Source organism: Pinus tabuliformis, chromosome Q (assembly GCF_031772625.1).
Source record: "Pinus tabuliformis cultivar Carrire ecotype Pingquan chromosome Q, CPIR1, whole genome shotgun sequence".
In the NCBI taxonomy this organism is placed as follows: domain Eukaryota; kingdom Viridiplantae; phylum Streptophyta; class Pinopsida; order Pinales; family Pinaceae; genus Pinus; species Pinus tabuliformis.
This window is the reverse complement of record NC_142296.1, coordinates 1,131,873,211-1,131,889,261: the sequence shown is the minus strand read 5'-3', so window position 1 is coordinate 1,131,889,261 and position 16,051 is coordinate 1,131,873,211. Positions and strand designations below refer to the sequence as shown.

At 41.2% G+C, this 16,051-nt stretch overlaps 1 protein-coding gene across 3 annotated transcripts in view; it reads right to left on the bottom strand.

The window, feature by feature from the left end:
* LOC149223527 (uncharacterized) overlaps positions 1-16,051 on the bottom strand; it is a 363,518-nt gene that overhangs the window by 1,294 nt on the left and 346,173 nt on the right. The gene's annotated exons all lie outside the window — the stretch shown is intronic.

Below are 16,051 nucleotides of genomic sequence, written 5' to 3'. Positions count from 1 at the left end.
TCTACATAGAAACTTGATGTTTCTATTATTGTAAATATCTCTGTATTATCATTGAGCTTCTTGCTCATTCTGAATTAATTGATTCGACATTCTTTTATGGTATCAGAGCGAGGTTAAGAGATTTCTTGAACAGTTATTCTCTCTGCATCCTAATCTCTTGAGTTCTTTCTTTCATTCATTTCTAAGGTCGAGCCCTCTGTAAGCCAGGTAGCCTTCACTGAGTCTTAGCCTCGGCTTTGCTCACTGTGATAAAAGCTTACAGTCGTCTATCTCGATACAGAAATGGATTCTTCTCCTGCATTATCATTTCTCTGAGGAATTAAAAGTTGAAGAAACTCTTGGATCTGGTTTAGAACAAAATTCCCTTGCTGGTGTACCGATTCTGTTTGGATAATCGCAGTCGGTTCTTCGTCTCTGTCGTGTTCTCAACATCAAGCAGCGAGGAAGAAATCATCCGCTTCCACTATTTACAGAGTTTCATTCGTAGTGGCGGCTGTGGCCGTAGCTTCTGCTCCGTTTGTATCGAAGCCGCTGTTTTCTTCGCTACAGCACTTTGTGGCGGTGACCGTTTCGTGGGCGCGGGATTCGTTCTCTGGCTGGCTGACTCCGCCATATTTGTTTTTCCTGTTGAACTGCATCTTCCTCGCATTTCCAACTCAGCATTAACTATAAGATCGGGTGCCCGCACCGTCCGTATCTGAACGAATACTTATATTATCTATGTCTTGTCCGCGATAAGTTTGTTGCCAAAGCTCTTTGATGATCTTGTTTATTGTATCATTCTCGCCATACACGCCAATTCCGACGGCTTTCCGGCTCGGAATCAATCGCACGATCAGGAACCCCAGGAGCTGGACCACCATCGCCGTTTATCGGAATTAGCCCAGGAAATCAGCGGGACCAAAGCGGGATCGTGGTCAATCGTAGACAGTGAAAATTTGAGGCAAATTAAAGCCGCGGCAGTATTCTCCGACACGCAATCTGTGTGCAGCGTGGGTTTATCAAAACGACGGCTCACGTGGTTTTCACTTTTTCAGCCCACGTATTGGTCATTATACTGATTTTTTTTGCTGGTTAAAAATATAGCGCTCATTTTTCTGTGGAGATATATTTTTGCTAGGTAAATATATATATATATATATATATATATATATATTTTTAAACCTGTCTCGCAGAACAAATTCTGTTTTGATTTGCACCAGGATAAGCGGGCAGCTACATTTTTGTGTCAGATTTCTGTATTGTCTTTGGGAAAATGGCCACGCTCACCAATCTGATGTTAGAAGGAAATCAACGCTTTAATGGCAGCAACTATAACATTTGGAAACAAAGAATGTTGACCATTTTTGAATACAGGCGTCTTGATCAACTCATTTTGGGCAAAGAGCTTCGTCCCGGTACAGCTGGCACCGATCAAGATAAATTTGATGATCGAAATCGAGAGGCTGTTATGCTTCTCAAGCTCTCTGTCGCTGATGATCAGTTACCACAGATTCCTTCTGGTAAGACAGCTGCCGAAATCTGGCAACAGTTGAAAGAACTGCACGAGACATCTGACAAAAGCAGAGCTTTTTTTTCTCAAAAATCAGTTGTTCTCCATCATGATGGACGAACATATGTCTTTACAGGAACATCTCAACAAAATTAAAGACATTCGAGATCAGCTCGAAGCCATTGGTCGGACCATGGAGGAAGAAGATATGGTAGTCATTACTTTGAAAAGTCTACCGAAATCTTATGAACACTTCATAGAAACACTCAACATTACCACCACAAATGTTGATCTGAAGTTTCCAGAGTTATGTACCAAACTTCTGCAGCAGGATCGGTGGAAACAGCAGTTTGGTAGTGGTGCTTCATCAGTGTCCTCGGAAAATGCATTTGCTGCAAAATATCAGTCCTCTCAGTCCTTTCAGCAGAAAGGCTCTTCTCAGCCTTTTGATCCTGCTAGGAAGAAAAGTGTGCAGTGTAATTACTGTCACAGGTTCGGTCACATGAAGAAAGATTGCCGACAGAGGATTGCTTATGAACAGAAGAAACAGGGAGGGTCCCATCAGACAGCAAATGTTGCAAAACATTCCGAGTAGATAGATTCTGCCTTTTACGCCTTTATGGCTAAAAGGTCTTCAGATCATGTTCCTTCCTCTGCCTGGTACATTGATTCTGGTGCATCACGCCATTTCTCTCACAGGCGTGACTGGTTTATTGACTTCTCACCTTTCAGTGATTCCGTGGTATTTGGCGGAGGTGAAAAGTACACAGTAGTTGGCAGAGGTACAGTTCAAATCCAGTCTGGTGGGCGCACACTCATCTTTCTGAATGTATACTATGTCCCTGGTATGGAAATCAATCTGCTGTCTGTCAGCCAGATTATGAGGAATTCTCCTCATCTTGATGTAGTGTTCAGTGCACACAAGTGCTCTATTATTGACAGGGAGACTAGTCTAACAGTTGCTGTTGGCCTCGAAGACCATGGTCTATACAGACTACTTGACACCGGTGACTCTTCAGAAGTGGCTCTAGCAGCACGTGTCTCTCCCATCAGCACTCTATGGCATCAGCGATATGGGCATCTAAATATGCAGTATCTCTCTCAGCTCTCTCGGGAGGGACTTGTGTCAGGATTACCTGATATTCAGACTCAGCAGTTGGGGGTATGCAGCGCCTGTCAAGCGGGAAAGCAACATCGGTCTTCATTCAAGGATGGAGAATCTTGACGCGCATCTAAGGTACTCCAGTTACTTCATGCTGATATTTGTGGTCCTATGAATACAGCTTCTATCACTGCTTGCAAATATTTTTTACTTATTGTTGATGATTTCAGTAGAAAGATGTGGGTGTATTTTTTAAAAAATAAATCTGATGCACTTAGTACTTTTCAGAAGTTTAAAACCATAGTTGAAAAAGAGTCTGGCTGTAACATCATGACCCTTAGGACCGACAATGGGGGGGAATTTTGTTCTTCAGCTTTTCCCAACTTCTGTGATATTCATGGCATCAAACGTCAGTTAACCACCCCCTACACTCCTCAGCAGAACAGTGTTGTCGAGCGTCGCAACCGCACGGTTGTTGAAATGGCTCGTTCCATGCTACAACACAGGAGTGTTCCAAAAAAATTCTGGGCTGAAGCAGTATTTACTGCTGTTTATCTTCTTAACCGATCACCTACTCAGGCTGTTAAAGGGAAGACTCCTGAAGAGGTTTGGTCTGGCCGTAAACCTAAGATCAGTCACCTCAAAGTATTTGGCTCAGTTGCATATGTTTGGATTCCACCTGCTAAGCGCTCTAAGTTGGATTCCAAAAGTCAGAAACTCATGATGATAGGTTACAGTGATCATCACAAGGCCTATAGGCTGATAGATATAGCCACTGGTCGTCTTAGCTTCAGTCGTGATGTAGTATTTGATGAAGACAGAGGATTCTTTCAGTCTTCTTCTTCTGAGCAGTGTTCTGAGGATCAGCCTCACAGTGTTCTTCTTCCGGTCGGTCCACCTGATGGGAGGGATGATATAGCATCAGTATTTGATAATACTCTATCTGAGCTTCCTCCAGAAAACAACCCTCCTCTTGATGCCCCTATTGCTCTTGAGTCTTCTCCACCTCCTCCTGATATTGGTTCCTCTACTCTTCGGCCTAAATGGTGGGCTAAAACCATTGGTGATCTCCGAGATGATGAGCTTCTTGAAGGTAGAACTTCTAGACATAAGAACAAACAACAGTCTACAGTCAATTTTGCTCTTATGGCTAACCTTCACAGTATTTTTGAGCCTCAAACCTATTCAGAGGCTAAGGGTACATCTGAGTGGGAACAGGCTATGGAAGCTGAATTCCAGAGTCTTCAGAAGAATCACACCTGGACACTTTCTGATCTTCTTGCAGGGAAAAAACCCATAGGTTGCAAATGGGTGTATAAAGTGAAATACAAAGCTGATGGAACCATAGACAAGTATAAAGCTCGTCTTGTGGCTCGAGGGTTCTCACAGAAGGAAGGCATCGACTATGAAGAGACTTTTGCTCCTATAGCCAAGATGAGTACCATAAGGCTTGTCCTTGCCCTAGCAGCTCAGTTCAATTGGAAAGTTCATCAGATGGATGTAAAGAGTGCTTTCCTAAATGGTGATCTCCAAGAAGAAGTCTACATGACGCAGCCTTCAGGATTCAAGGTTGCTGGTCAAGAACAGAAAGTGTGTCGATTAGCTAAAGCCATTTATGGATTGAAGCAAGCTCCTCGGGCTTGGTACATGAAAATTGATCAGTACCTGACAGATCAGGGTTTTCAGCGGAGCCCATTTGATGCAAACCTGTATATCAAGCATACTGCTGATGATATCTTGCTTGTGGTTGTCTATGTGGATGACCTTATCATTACTGGCAGCTCTGCACATTTGATCCATGGGATCAAACAAAATTTATGCAGAACTTTTGAGATGACAGACTTGGGACTTCTTCATTACTGTCTGGGGGTTGAAGTTTGGCAGACTGAAAATCATATTTTTCTCTCTCAGTCCAAGTATGCAAAAAATCTTGTGGACAGGTTCAGAATGCAGGATTGCAAACCAGCCACGACTCCTATGGCACCAGGGCTCAAACTTTCATCACAGTCATCCTCTCCCCTTGTGGATGAAACTTTATTCAGGCAACTAGTGGGCAGTCTCATCTATCTTACTGCCACCAGACCTGACATCAGTTTTGCAGTAAGCTATATCTCCTGCTTTATGTCAGCTCCTAAAGATGATCATTGGATAGCAGCAAAGCGTGTGCTATGATATGTGCATGGTACTTCTGATTATGGCCTCTTATATACTCGCAGTTCCAATCCTATTCTCAGTGGTTACACTGACTCTGACTGGGCCGGTTCGGTTGATGACCGTAAATCTACAGCTGGGTATGTGTTTAGTCTAGGATCTGGTGCTGTTACTTGGACTAGTAAGAAGCAACAGGCAATGGCTCTCTCCTCAACAGAAGCAGAGTATCGGGGAGCTGTTAAGGCATCCTGTGAGGCAGTTTGGCTTCGACGTATGCTTGCAGATATGCATGTTTCCCAAACCGGGCATACTTCTTTGTTTTGTGATAATCAGGGAGTTCTCAAACTTGCCAAAAATCCAGTCTTTCATGAAAGAACAAAGCATGTGGAAACTCATTGCCACTACATTCGCCAGCTTGTTGAAGACGGCTCAGTTCAGTTGCAATATGTTCCCACAACAGAGCAGCCCGCCGACATCTTCACCAAGCCTCTTGGTCCTGATAAATTTGTAAAATTCAGAGGGTCTATTGGTGTTGTAAATAGATTGAGTATTAAGGGAGGGTATTAGAATATTCCTATTTAGTATTTAATACTCATTCTTTTAGCTGTTGCTATTTTTATTCGTTTAAGCAGTTTCTTAGATGAAACTGAGTGTTTCCATATTCTACATAGAAACTTGATGTTTCTATTATTGTAAATATCTCTGTATTATTATTGAGCTTCTTGCTCATTCTGAATTAATGAATCAGACATTCTTTTAATATTATTGCAATATGCCCCAAGAGACAATGTTTTTGAAGATTCTTGATTGCAGTGGAATGGAGAGAGATGCAAAATTCATCTCCACAACTTTTATTGATGTAATAGAAAATGTGAGGCCACATTGTTTTCGAAATCATCATGGACAACATATGGGTATATAGAGTTGCAAACTTTATTGTGAAAGGTCGATATGATCACCTCTTCTAAACTCCACGTGTGGTACATTCATTGAACCTTATTCTTTTCGAAACTGGAAAGGTTGAGTGGATCAATGATATATATAGCATCAAAGAAGATCCAAATGTTTATCACCAATTATTCAATGTCTCAAGCCATATGTTAGGGTTTTGCAAAGTTGGAGCCATTGAAGGTACTCTTTTTTAATCAGTGTTATTTGTATTATGGATTCTTAATTTACATTTTATATGATTTCTGATTTAAGTTTTCAAAACTTGTGTATGTTGTTGAAACCAATGTTGCATGACTCATACTCGTATAAGACTCGGGAATGACACTTATAAGACTTGTCAAAATACAAAAAAAAAACTTAAAATATGGTAAATTTTAAGCACTAAAAAGAAACTAATGACAATTCCAATCCTTATAAGTTATAAAAACCACAATACATGCAATAATTCATAACATCATCTCATATCTATAAAAGTACAACATAACATATTCGATTTTTGTAAGCAAAACATTTAGATACTGAATAAGAAAAGGATGTTGGATAAGGTTGTCATTGATGTCAATATGATGTCATGTCCAAAATTGTTGAAGCTAACCCTATGTGTCATTGATGATGACAAACGCTAGAATCACTTAAGTCAATATAATGTCAAGTCATTAATGAAGTTAACCCCAGGGAAATTAATATAGTTGAAGATAAAGGAAACCCTAACCTTAGATGTTGTGCATTTATGTCAAACACTAGCTGAAGATGTTAAAGATACCCTAAATGCATATATGAAACTCTAGATTCATATGCTACATGCATTAAAATACTAAATGCATATGAAGCCTTACACACATAAATGATGCCCAACTAACCTTGCAAATGAAGAGCATTTAAGAAACAATTTTGGAAGGCCCATATACAAGAATTCATGAATGAGGCAATCAAGAACATGAAGAGGGCACAAACATAATGACATGAAGACAAGGACATGAATTGTGAAGACAATTAACGAAGGAATCATCCATGAAGAGGAAGCCCATCTATGAAAGAATGTTGCTGTCCTATATTTCTGCACTCATAAATATCAGTCACATTAAAAAATACTTTTTGCTACCTTAGAGGCAGAATTCTTCCATGAGACCTACACCATCTTAAAGAGCATAATTTTGCCTTTCCAACAAGCTATTACACGTCCCAAAATTCCAAGCGGTCGGAAAGTTATTGATTTTTTAAGTTAAGGTATAATTTCTGGCCAGCAAGCCAACCTGAATGTGTAAATTCAAGTCGGCCTACCTTTATGACGTGACCATTCAATTCATGAACGAAATGTGTATATATAGGAACCGTAGACCTCATTTCTCCTCAATAATTTCGGTGATTTTTTCAGAGGAGGAGCACAGAATTAAAAGGAGGACGAGGAGCACATTATAAAACATTGTTTGGGCAACTTTTTAAAGAGGCCGAGGAGGAATACCTCTGTGGTATTATGGATCTATGGAGACACTACATTGCAGCATACTTTGGATTTATGACAGTCTGCTTGAAAGCTTGGATTTCAGTCCTGTGGAAGAATTACAATCTTGGATCTGTGGTTATTTGGGTTGGGTTATCACTCAAGGTTGGAAAAGAAGAACAGATTGTGGACTAGTTAAATTGCAGTCCTCTGGTGGTGGACCTTGGGCTTAGTGTTGAAGGTTTAGAGCTGCTGCAGCCATTGTGGAAAGGAATTTAATTCCTTTTGAAGACTAAATTTAAACAAGATCTATTCAATCCAGGAGCAGTCTACTATTAAGGGCTTCCTTGTAGATTTTCTGAAGTAACCTTTAAGTGGAACTTGAAGTAGTGTTGGGCAGAACTTTAAATACTGTTATAGCAGATTTGAAGCAGCCTTTTGTGCCTGTTCTAGAAGATCTTCATTAACCAGATTTGTGGGCCAACCTGTGAAGCATTTATTGGTATTCCTAGATTATTGCTTGGACCATCATTGAATACAACTTGAAGCATAATTTGAGGCTTTATTGAAGGCTGATTTTGAATCAGACATTGAAGCAGAATTGAAGTACCCTTCAAGTCTTATTGAAGAACAGTATAAGAGTGGTGTGCAAATCTATTGAGAATATCCGGGGGCAGCCTATTAAAGACACCTTAAGCATTGAAGACTTGTTGAAGAAGACTTAGCTGAACAACTCATTGAAGACTTAGAAGCAACCTCATTGAAGAACTTGTGTAGCAGCAGTGTTAAAGCATTACTAAGGCAATTGTGTTGAAAACATCTTGTTGGGGCAAGCATTGTTAAAGACATTTTTAGACGCTGACTTGGAGGCATTAGTGAAGACCTTGATGCATAATTGAAGACCTCACGGAATAACCTTGGAGAATTTTGTTTGGGTAACATGAAGAGCAATGGTGAGACCTTCATGTGAAGAACAAGGTTGTCATTGATGACGTGATGTGTAGACTAAGTGAAGGCATTGCTAAAGATTGATAGGGCTCGGTGAAGAAGACATTGGGAGCCGTGAAGTACAACTAAACACATCTTGATGAAGTAAAGCAAGGGTTGGAGCCCAAGAGGTTGGAGCCTCGAAAAGACAAGGTTGGTGCCTTGGAGGATAGGGTTGGAGCCCTAGAGGATTGGTGTCCTCAAGAAACCAGGTCGGAGCCTGTACCAGAGAAGGGTTGGTGCCCTAGGGGTTGGAGCCTCTAAACGCAAGGTTGGTGCCTTGAGAAGATAGGGTTGGTGCCCTAGAGGTTGGAGCCTCACAAAAGTCCAAGTTGGTGCTTGGCAATAGGTTGGAGCCTGGGAGATTGAAGATTGGTGTCTTCATCTAGGGTTGGAGCCCTATATACATTGTACATGATTTATTGTAAATAAGAAATTAATAAAAGCATTTATTCTTATTGTTCATTTTGTGTTCTAAATATAAGTGATCTAACTAGTAAAAATAACAATTGAAAAGAAACACTGATTCACTCCCCTCATAGTATTTCCAACAAATGACTCATGATTCCATAATTAAAATAAAAAATGTTAGCGAGTTCAAACTTCAAATACATGTCATAAATGATAAATGATTGTCTCATAATAATCTTGAGTCTCATCACTCATGGATGACGCCTAAAATAAGCCCTCGTGGAGCTAGTGGTAACATCGGAAGGCTAAAGCAACTGTGAGGCATGTGTATTTGGAGTCTCCATTTGAGATGGCAAACTAGAGAGATCTTCAGTCTCTTCATCAAGCCAACTCAAATAAGGGGCCTCCTCCTCTACAACCCAATCAAACTCTAAATCCATAGTATCCAATAAAATTGGATTTGCATCCTTTGGTTGCACTTGTTTTGTGAGCATTCAAATGTTGTAGTAGATGAAAACCAACTTCTCCAACCTCTCATGCTCCAACCTATTTCTCTTTTCTCTGTGCTCAAACACTGACCAATTGCGCTCACAAGAAGAAGCACTGCAGGGTTGACTCAAAACTCTAATGGTGAATTCTTGTAATTGTGGTGCCTCAGTGCTACAATCTATCCACCAATGAGCTGTAAAGAAATAACAACAAAGATTATTAGTTTGCAATTCCAAACATATAAAAGAGAACTAACAAAATTACAAGCTAAGTTCTAACAATTTGCACTTACAAGGCATTTTCTTGTCCTTGAGACATTGGCTTGAGTTAAATCCAGACATGTTAAATGCTTCCTTGTACATATCTCGTTGTATGTTGATTTTGTCTTGAATATCTTGATCCGGGAATATCTTCTCAATGCATATCATGACACCTCTCATCACCTCGAGATCTCTTTGAATGCTAGGCCCCTCATTATAGAATAAGCTCGGATTGAGATATGCTCCTGCTGCATGCAATGGTGAATGTAGTTACCTGTCCCACTTGGAATCAATAATTTTCCATATAGGGAGATATTTAGATTCATTTCCCTTATAGAAACTCTTGATGGCCTCTTTGGCCCTGTCCATGCAATCATAAATATATCCCCTAAGTCATAGGACACGTCCTCCAAGGTCCCGTGTCCCGTATTTTACGTGTCGGACACGAAAACGGCCCTAAAACGTGTCGAGAACGTTTTTCATCATGTCCTGTAAAATGTAAAACATATTCGCCGGTTTTTGTCTTGTCTTGTATCTAGAAAACGCATATTCCGTTGATAGAAAACGTTGCCTGCATAAGCTGCAATTTTTTTTGAAAGAAACAAATAATTTTTGAGTGGGGCAGCTTAATGATCAAGTCTAGGCCCTAGTATTGATATGTTATTCATGGTAATGTTAAATTCTTAAAGTAAAAGTGACATTCTCCTTAATCTTCATTTCCATCCTTTTACTTAAATTTTTAACATTACCATGAAATGACTCAGGATGTTTGAGAGTGGTTCCAGCCTCATTGGATTTCATATGGAGAAAGTAGAATTTTAGATTTCATTCAAAATGCAGCAGACTTATCAGTTTTTCAGGATTTCAGGATTGGGAGATTGTAATGTTTCCAGGTGACACCACCTGCCCGGGCTACCCCTGCCACCAGTAGAGGACGTGGTCTACCTCCTATAGCTCCTACTTCTAGTTCTTCAACTTCTAGAGCATAGCAAACTCCACTGCCAACTCCACCAGCACCAGCATCTACATCTAGAGGGAAAGGGAAAGCTGTGGCATTTTCTCGCAAGAGGGGCAGAGGAAATCAATAGGATTAGACTTTAGTTATTTTCTTATGTGCTTGTAAGTTGTACATGAACAATGAACATTGAATATTCAAGAATCAAGACCAAGCATATCACATTCTAATTTCTAAATAGTAAATTTTGATTCTATTTATTTTTTTAAAGTGAACTATGAACTTTGAGAAGTAATTATATTTTAACTTGATTAGATAAGTTGCAACTTGCAATTTAATATGGATAAAAAACTATATTTCGGTATATCTATATATATATATATATATATATATATATATATATTTATTTATTTATTAAATATATATAAAACGTGTCCCCCATGTCCTGTTTCCAGGTCGCTGCGTTTCGTATTGAATACTCGTATTTACGTGTCCTCCGTGTCTCGTGTCCTCGTGTCATGTGACTTAGTATATCCCATTGTAGGTTTCTCTCCATCCATCAATCTCAAAACTTTCACAAGGGGCTTAGTGAAGTTGACAATTTCAGTGATTTTGTCCCACAAAATATCAACAAAGGCAGATGTTTTCGTAGACATTGCTTCTGGTTTTGTGCTATCTTTCCAAAATACCCATTGCTGGCTACAAAACATTCTTTTGAAAGCTTGGTACTCATACAAAAGGCTTTGGAGGGAAAGAAAGTTTGTAGCAAACCGTGTGACAACTGGGCGACTAAACTTAACCTGTGTGAATTCCCTCATAAGGTTCAACACCCAAGCATGATTATAAATATACTTGGTAATTTGCTTATATTCTTACACAACATCTTGCATCCACTCCAACTTCCCAATGTCCTTAGCATCAACCCTATGCAATGGGAAATGCATGGAGTCCAAAAAATGGTGGGATATTTGGCACAAAGCAACCTTCCAGCTACCACATAATTTGCTGCATTCTCTGTGATTATTTGGACAACATTTGCAACCCCAACTTCCTCCACCACATCAGTCAACAATGACAAAATCAAATGTGCATCTTTTAATTTGCAGATGCATCAATGGATTTTAGGAACATGGTTCCTTTAGGGCAAGCTACAACAAAATTTACTATTGTTCTACCCCTCTGATCTGTCCACCCATTAGACATAATTGTACAACCTGTAAATTTCCATGAGCTTTTAATGCTCTCCAATTGTTCCTTGACACACTCAAGCTCCTCATCTAGCTCTTTCCCCCTAAGTGCATTATAAGATGGGGCTTTGTATCTAGGGCCAACACTTGCAATGGCATCCACCATGGGCTGATAAAAATAAGACTTTGCATAGTTGAATGAAAGACTGTTATGGTACCAAAACCTCCTCACTGCCATATCTGCCTCTTTCCTCTTCTTTTCATTGAAACTGTCCAAGGTTGGTTGAGATCCTGGAGTTGTACGAGGACTGAAGAAAGAAGAGGTTATACTCCTGTTTGCCACAACACTTGAAGAGGAGTTACCAATACTTGGACTTTGAAATTGTGTTTCACTTTGAGATGAAGATCTACCTATCCCAATAACCTCATCCTTCCTTCTTGCCCTCTTAGAACTTGCTTCTTTAATGGATTCCAAAGCAGCTAACATTTCAGTAGTGACTTCATCAGGGCAACTTGCACAACATCCCACACCATTCCCAGGAATTTTGGCTAGGTGGTATTTCAGCTTGTTTATGCCTGCATGCATTGTGGCATTGCAATAATTGCACTTGATATTGTGGTCATTACCGACAATGATTCGTTGACCATGTGCCCATGCCGGATCACGAGACTGTTTGAAACCCTTTGGTGGCATGGTGACAAAATCTGGAAGTTCCTTTTTTTTTTTTTTGGCTGAGAAACTCAGCCACAGGCAACCCCAAACGTAATTTTTTTTTTAAAGAAATTGCAAACATTAAAAAAAATAAAATTGAATACATGGAAAACTTTCTAACTAGGTTCATGAAGCCTACTAGAAGCTTAGTCAGATCCAATGAAGCCTCCTTTAGCCTCCTTTAGCTTCACTCTCAACACTCACACAAATTAGCCAAACACTCAAATGACAAATGAATGAGAAATGGAAGGGAGAAAGGTGCTTATTAAGCATTTTTTTCCCTCCAATTTCCCTTTCCCTCCACTTCATTTCCAAAAAAGAAAAAAGAAAAAAAATCGAAATTATGATTTGTTTGTGCCTTTTCATGCTCAATGGGTCCAATAAGGGTTTAATGGGCTACTCGCGGGTTTGATACGGGTAGCCGGGTCTTATGGAAAACTCGTTGGGTCCAAGTCTAGACTGCGGGTTCTATGCGGGTGACCCAACCCAACATTGGACCTGTCCTTACCCGCGGGTTTAATGCGGGTGACCCAACCCAACATTGGACCTGTCCTTACCCGCGGGTTTAATGCGGGTCATGCTTCACTGGTTGAAACCCATTTTGTCTACCGCATTGTAGTCATAAAGAGGCTTGTGAAGGTCAAACAAGCATTATAGGCAATGGTCATCAATCCTCTTTGAGAATCATGGGGGACTTTCACTTCTAATAGAAAACAATAGAATCAAGTCTATCATTGTTGATGATGCATGGTGGGTCAAAGTCCAATATCTTCTATGTTTTATAGAACCAATCCTAACCAAGATGCAAACATTTGACATAAATATGCCTTGCTCAAGGGAAATCTATAAAATCATAGATAGTTTGCTAGAAAGAAAAAAGGATATTATCAGGGCAAATAAAAGTGATCCCTTTGAAGTATTTTACATGAAGTGGAGGGTATAGTTACTAGGTGGAACAAAAGGACCACATTGTTACACCTTTTGGCCTTCGCACTACACCCCAAGTATTACCATTTTGGAATTTTTTCTTTACCTAGTAGAGCAACCCCAAACAAGGATTCGAAGTGGTATAGGGATATAAGACACCTTTGAGGAAGATCTATTGGTATGTCAGAATTGTAATGGAAGTACATGAGGAATCTGAAGCCTCTATACAATCCATTGGTAACTTTTCAAATCCATTAGCCATGGATGATTAGGGCATCTTGATTCTATTACTTGGTGGGGATTCCATGGTAAGAATAACATCCATCTCTTAACTTTGACCACCGGGTTCTTATTGCAAGTTGCTAGTTCTTCACTGGCTAAAAGGAATTGGAGTATATGAGGCTTCATCTGTTGATTTGGGGTAGCATCAGATGTGCTCTAGCCATGAAATTTGGTGGAGAGGTTAGGGCACATGAGATCTCCAATACCCATAAAGGGTTGGGCAGATTCTAAACAGTTTGGGAGATATTAAAATAATTAATATTTTTAATGGAATCCCTAAGTCTAAACTTAGGGAAAATAAAATGTTAATGTGTATTAATATAAAACTCTGCTAGAATGGTCCAAAAGACATGGAGCAAGCCAGACCTAATCTTAGCCGTTGATTAGGGACTTAATCTTGGCCATTGATATGTCAGCGAGAAAAGTATAAGAAGAGGCTTGAGGATCACTTGGAGAGTACACCAGAGTGATCAGTCATTCTATTCTCTAGAGCGGGGTTTGCTAAGAGAGATAGAATTAGTGATCGGAGTTGCAGCTGAGGGGCATTGAGTACAGAGAGACAGAGAGGCAGAGATAGTGCCAGAAGAGTAGCAAGTAGCTAGAGAGAGTGATGCAGTAGCAACTAGGGCTCACACAGGGCCACACAGAGGTAGCCGGGAGATGCGCAGAGCCTAAAAGAGGCCAGTTGATGATGCAGAGGGCCAGAAGGCTAACACAATGCCTCCTAAGGCTGACGCAGACCCATTCAGGGTGACGCAAGGCCAACGCTGGGCACAGAGGGGCTAACGCAGTCCAGAAAGCGCAGACGCTGGGGTTTTTGGGACAGATTGGAGTTGAGGCGCTGCCAGAAGGATTATCCGAGGTTTCAGCTAGGAAATTTGTCTCAAACTGAGAGAGATTACTGCCAAGGAAATTCTTTGTTGGGTAGGCCAGTTTTGGCACCCAGATTGTACTCTGATATTGCTTAATAAGACAACTCTCAGATGGCTGCACCGGTTTTCCCATATTGGGTTTTTTCCGGGGACATTGGTCCAAAAATAACAGTGTCATTTGGTGTGATTGTTTCTGTTTCTTTCAATTGTTGATCTGTAATATGTTGAGCATGCATTAGTGTTTATTTTTAGTATTTACATTGTAAATAACTTGTTAAATAACGGAACAAGTAGGTAGGAATAAATAAGATAAAGTGCATTGAGGGTTTCTAACTGGTAGACTTAGAAATTTCAACATGGCATCAGAGGGTGATTGCAAATCACAGGAGGACTGAAGACATCAGCCAAGCAGAGCAATGGCAGCAAAAACCGCTGTCGCGAGGTGACAAAAGTTGTTTCTAGCAGAGCAGCGACAAGGGAAGGGTGACGCAGTGCCTGCATCATCAAGGGTGAGCCAGGAAGAGGCAACGCAAAGGCTAAGGAAGGCAAAGGGAGCCTCACGCAGAGCCACGTAGAAGCTAGGAGGGCTGATGCAGTTGGCTGAGGAGGCCGGGTTGTTGGTGTCAGGATTGCGCAGAGCCTAGGAGCTCTCACCTTCAGGTTGCTGGGGTTTAGATGTTTGTGGGAATATTACAGAGTGGAGCTGGTGAGGTACTGTAGTTAGAACAATACCTGACAGAGCAAGGCCAAGAGGAGGGAGTTGCTACCGAGGGTTTCTAGACAAGAAACCCGGATCAATGTTGCGGTGCACAGACGATCAGAGTAGGGGGCATTGCGACAGCGGCAGAAGGATTTCTAGGAGGGAAATCGAGATTCAGCAAGAGTCAAACTGAGAACTTCAAGACAGGAAGTAGACTCAGCAGGAGTCGAATAGAGAAATTCCAGGCGAAAAGTAGAGAAACTCGGAGGAGTCAACAAGAAGAGCAAAGAGATGGTCATGAATGGGTTGAGGGATCAGGACAGGTTGGATGAGGCATCCGACTTTGTCATCTGGAAGGCCAGGATCCTTTCTGTTTTGTGTGCCATGAGTGCTCATGCACCACTTGAGCAGAAGTGGTGAGACATCGAGCTGTAGTCAGCGGGCTACAAGTGATGAGGGGCAGGATCCTCGAGGTACCCAGCCTCTTGGATTAGACCTTGCTAAAAAATCTCCAAAGAGGAGTAGCAAGACTGGCTAATGTGGGTAGAGATGGATGCGGATGGAGCAGCAAAGAGAGCTACAATGCAGGAGTCTTGACACAGCGTGAGGCTAGCACGCTGCAGTAGTGCGAGAGGCACGGGAGTGTTGCACCAGTGCAGGATGGCACAGAGGGGTGCAATGGTGCGAGATGAAGGGAGTTGTTGTAGCAGCGCAAAGGTCAGGAGGGAGCACTTGTCAGCGGCAGAGGGAGCTTCAGCATCAGGAGGGTCTCTAGCCCAACAAAGAAGTCAGAGTTGGGAGATTAGTTACTTACTTCTCAATAACTGAGTTGCAGTGCAGCAGTGGGCAGCACGATGCAACACGATGAGAGGAGATGCAATGCAGATGCAGTAGTGGCAGTGGCAGAGCCATGGGCAATAACACGGATGTAGAGGGAGTTGTAGTACAGATGTAGCAATGGCAGTGGCAGAGCCATGGGTAGTAGTACAAGATGCAACAGTGCAGAGGATGATGGGCAGCAAGCCTAGCATCAACACAGGGACTGATGCTGGATGATCAGAGTGATACTCAGTGAGGAGTATTACTAGAGCACACTCCTCGCTAAGAGGGAGTGTTGATTTGGAGTAGCATC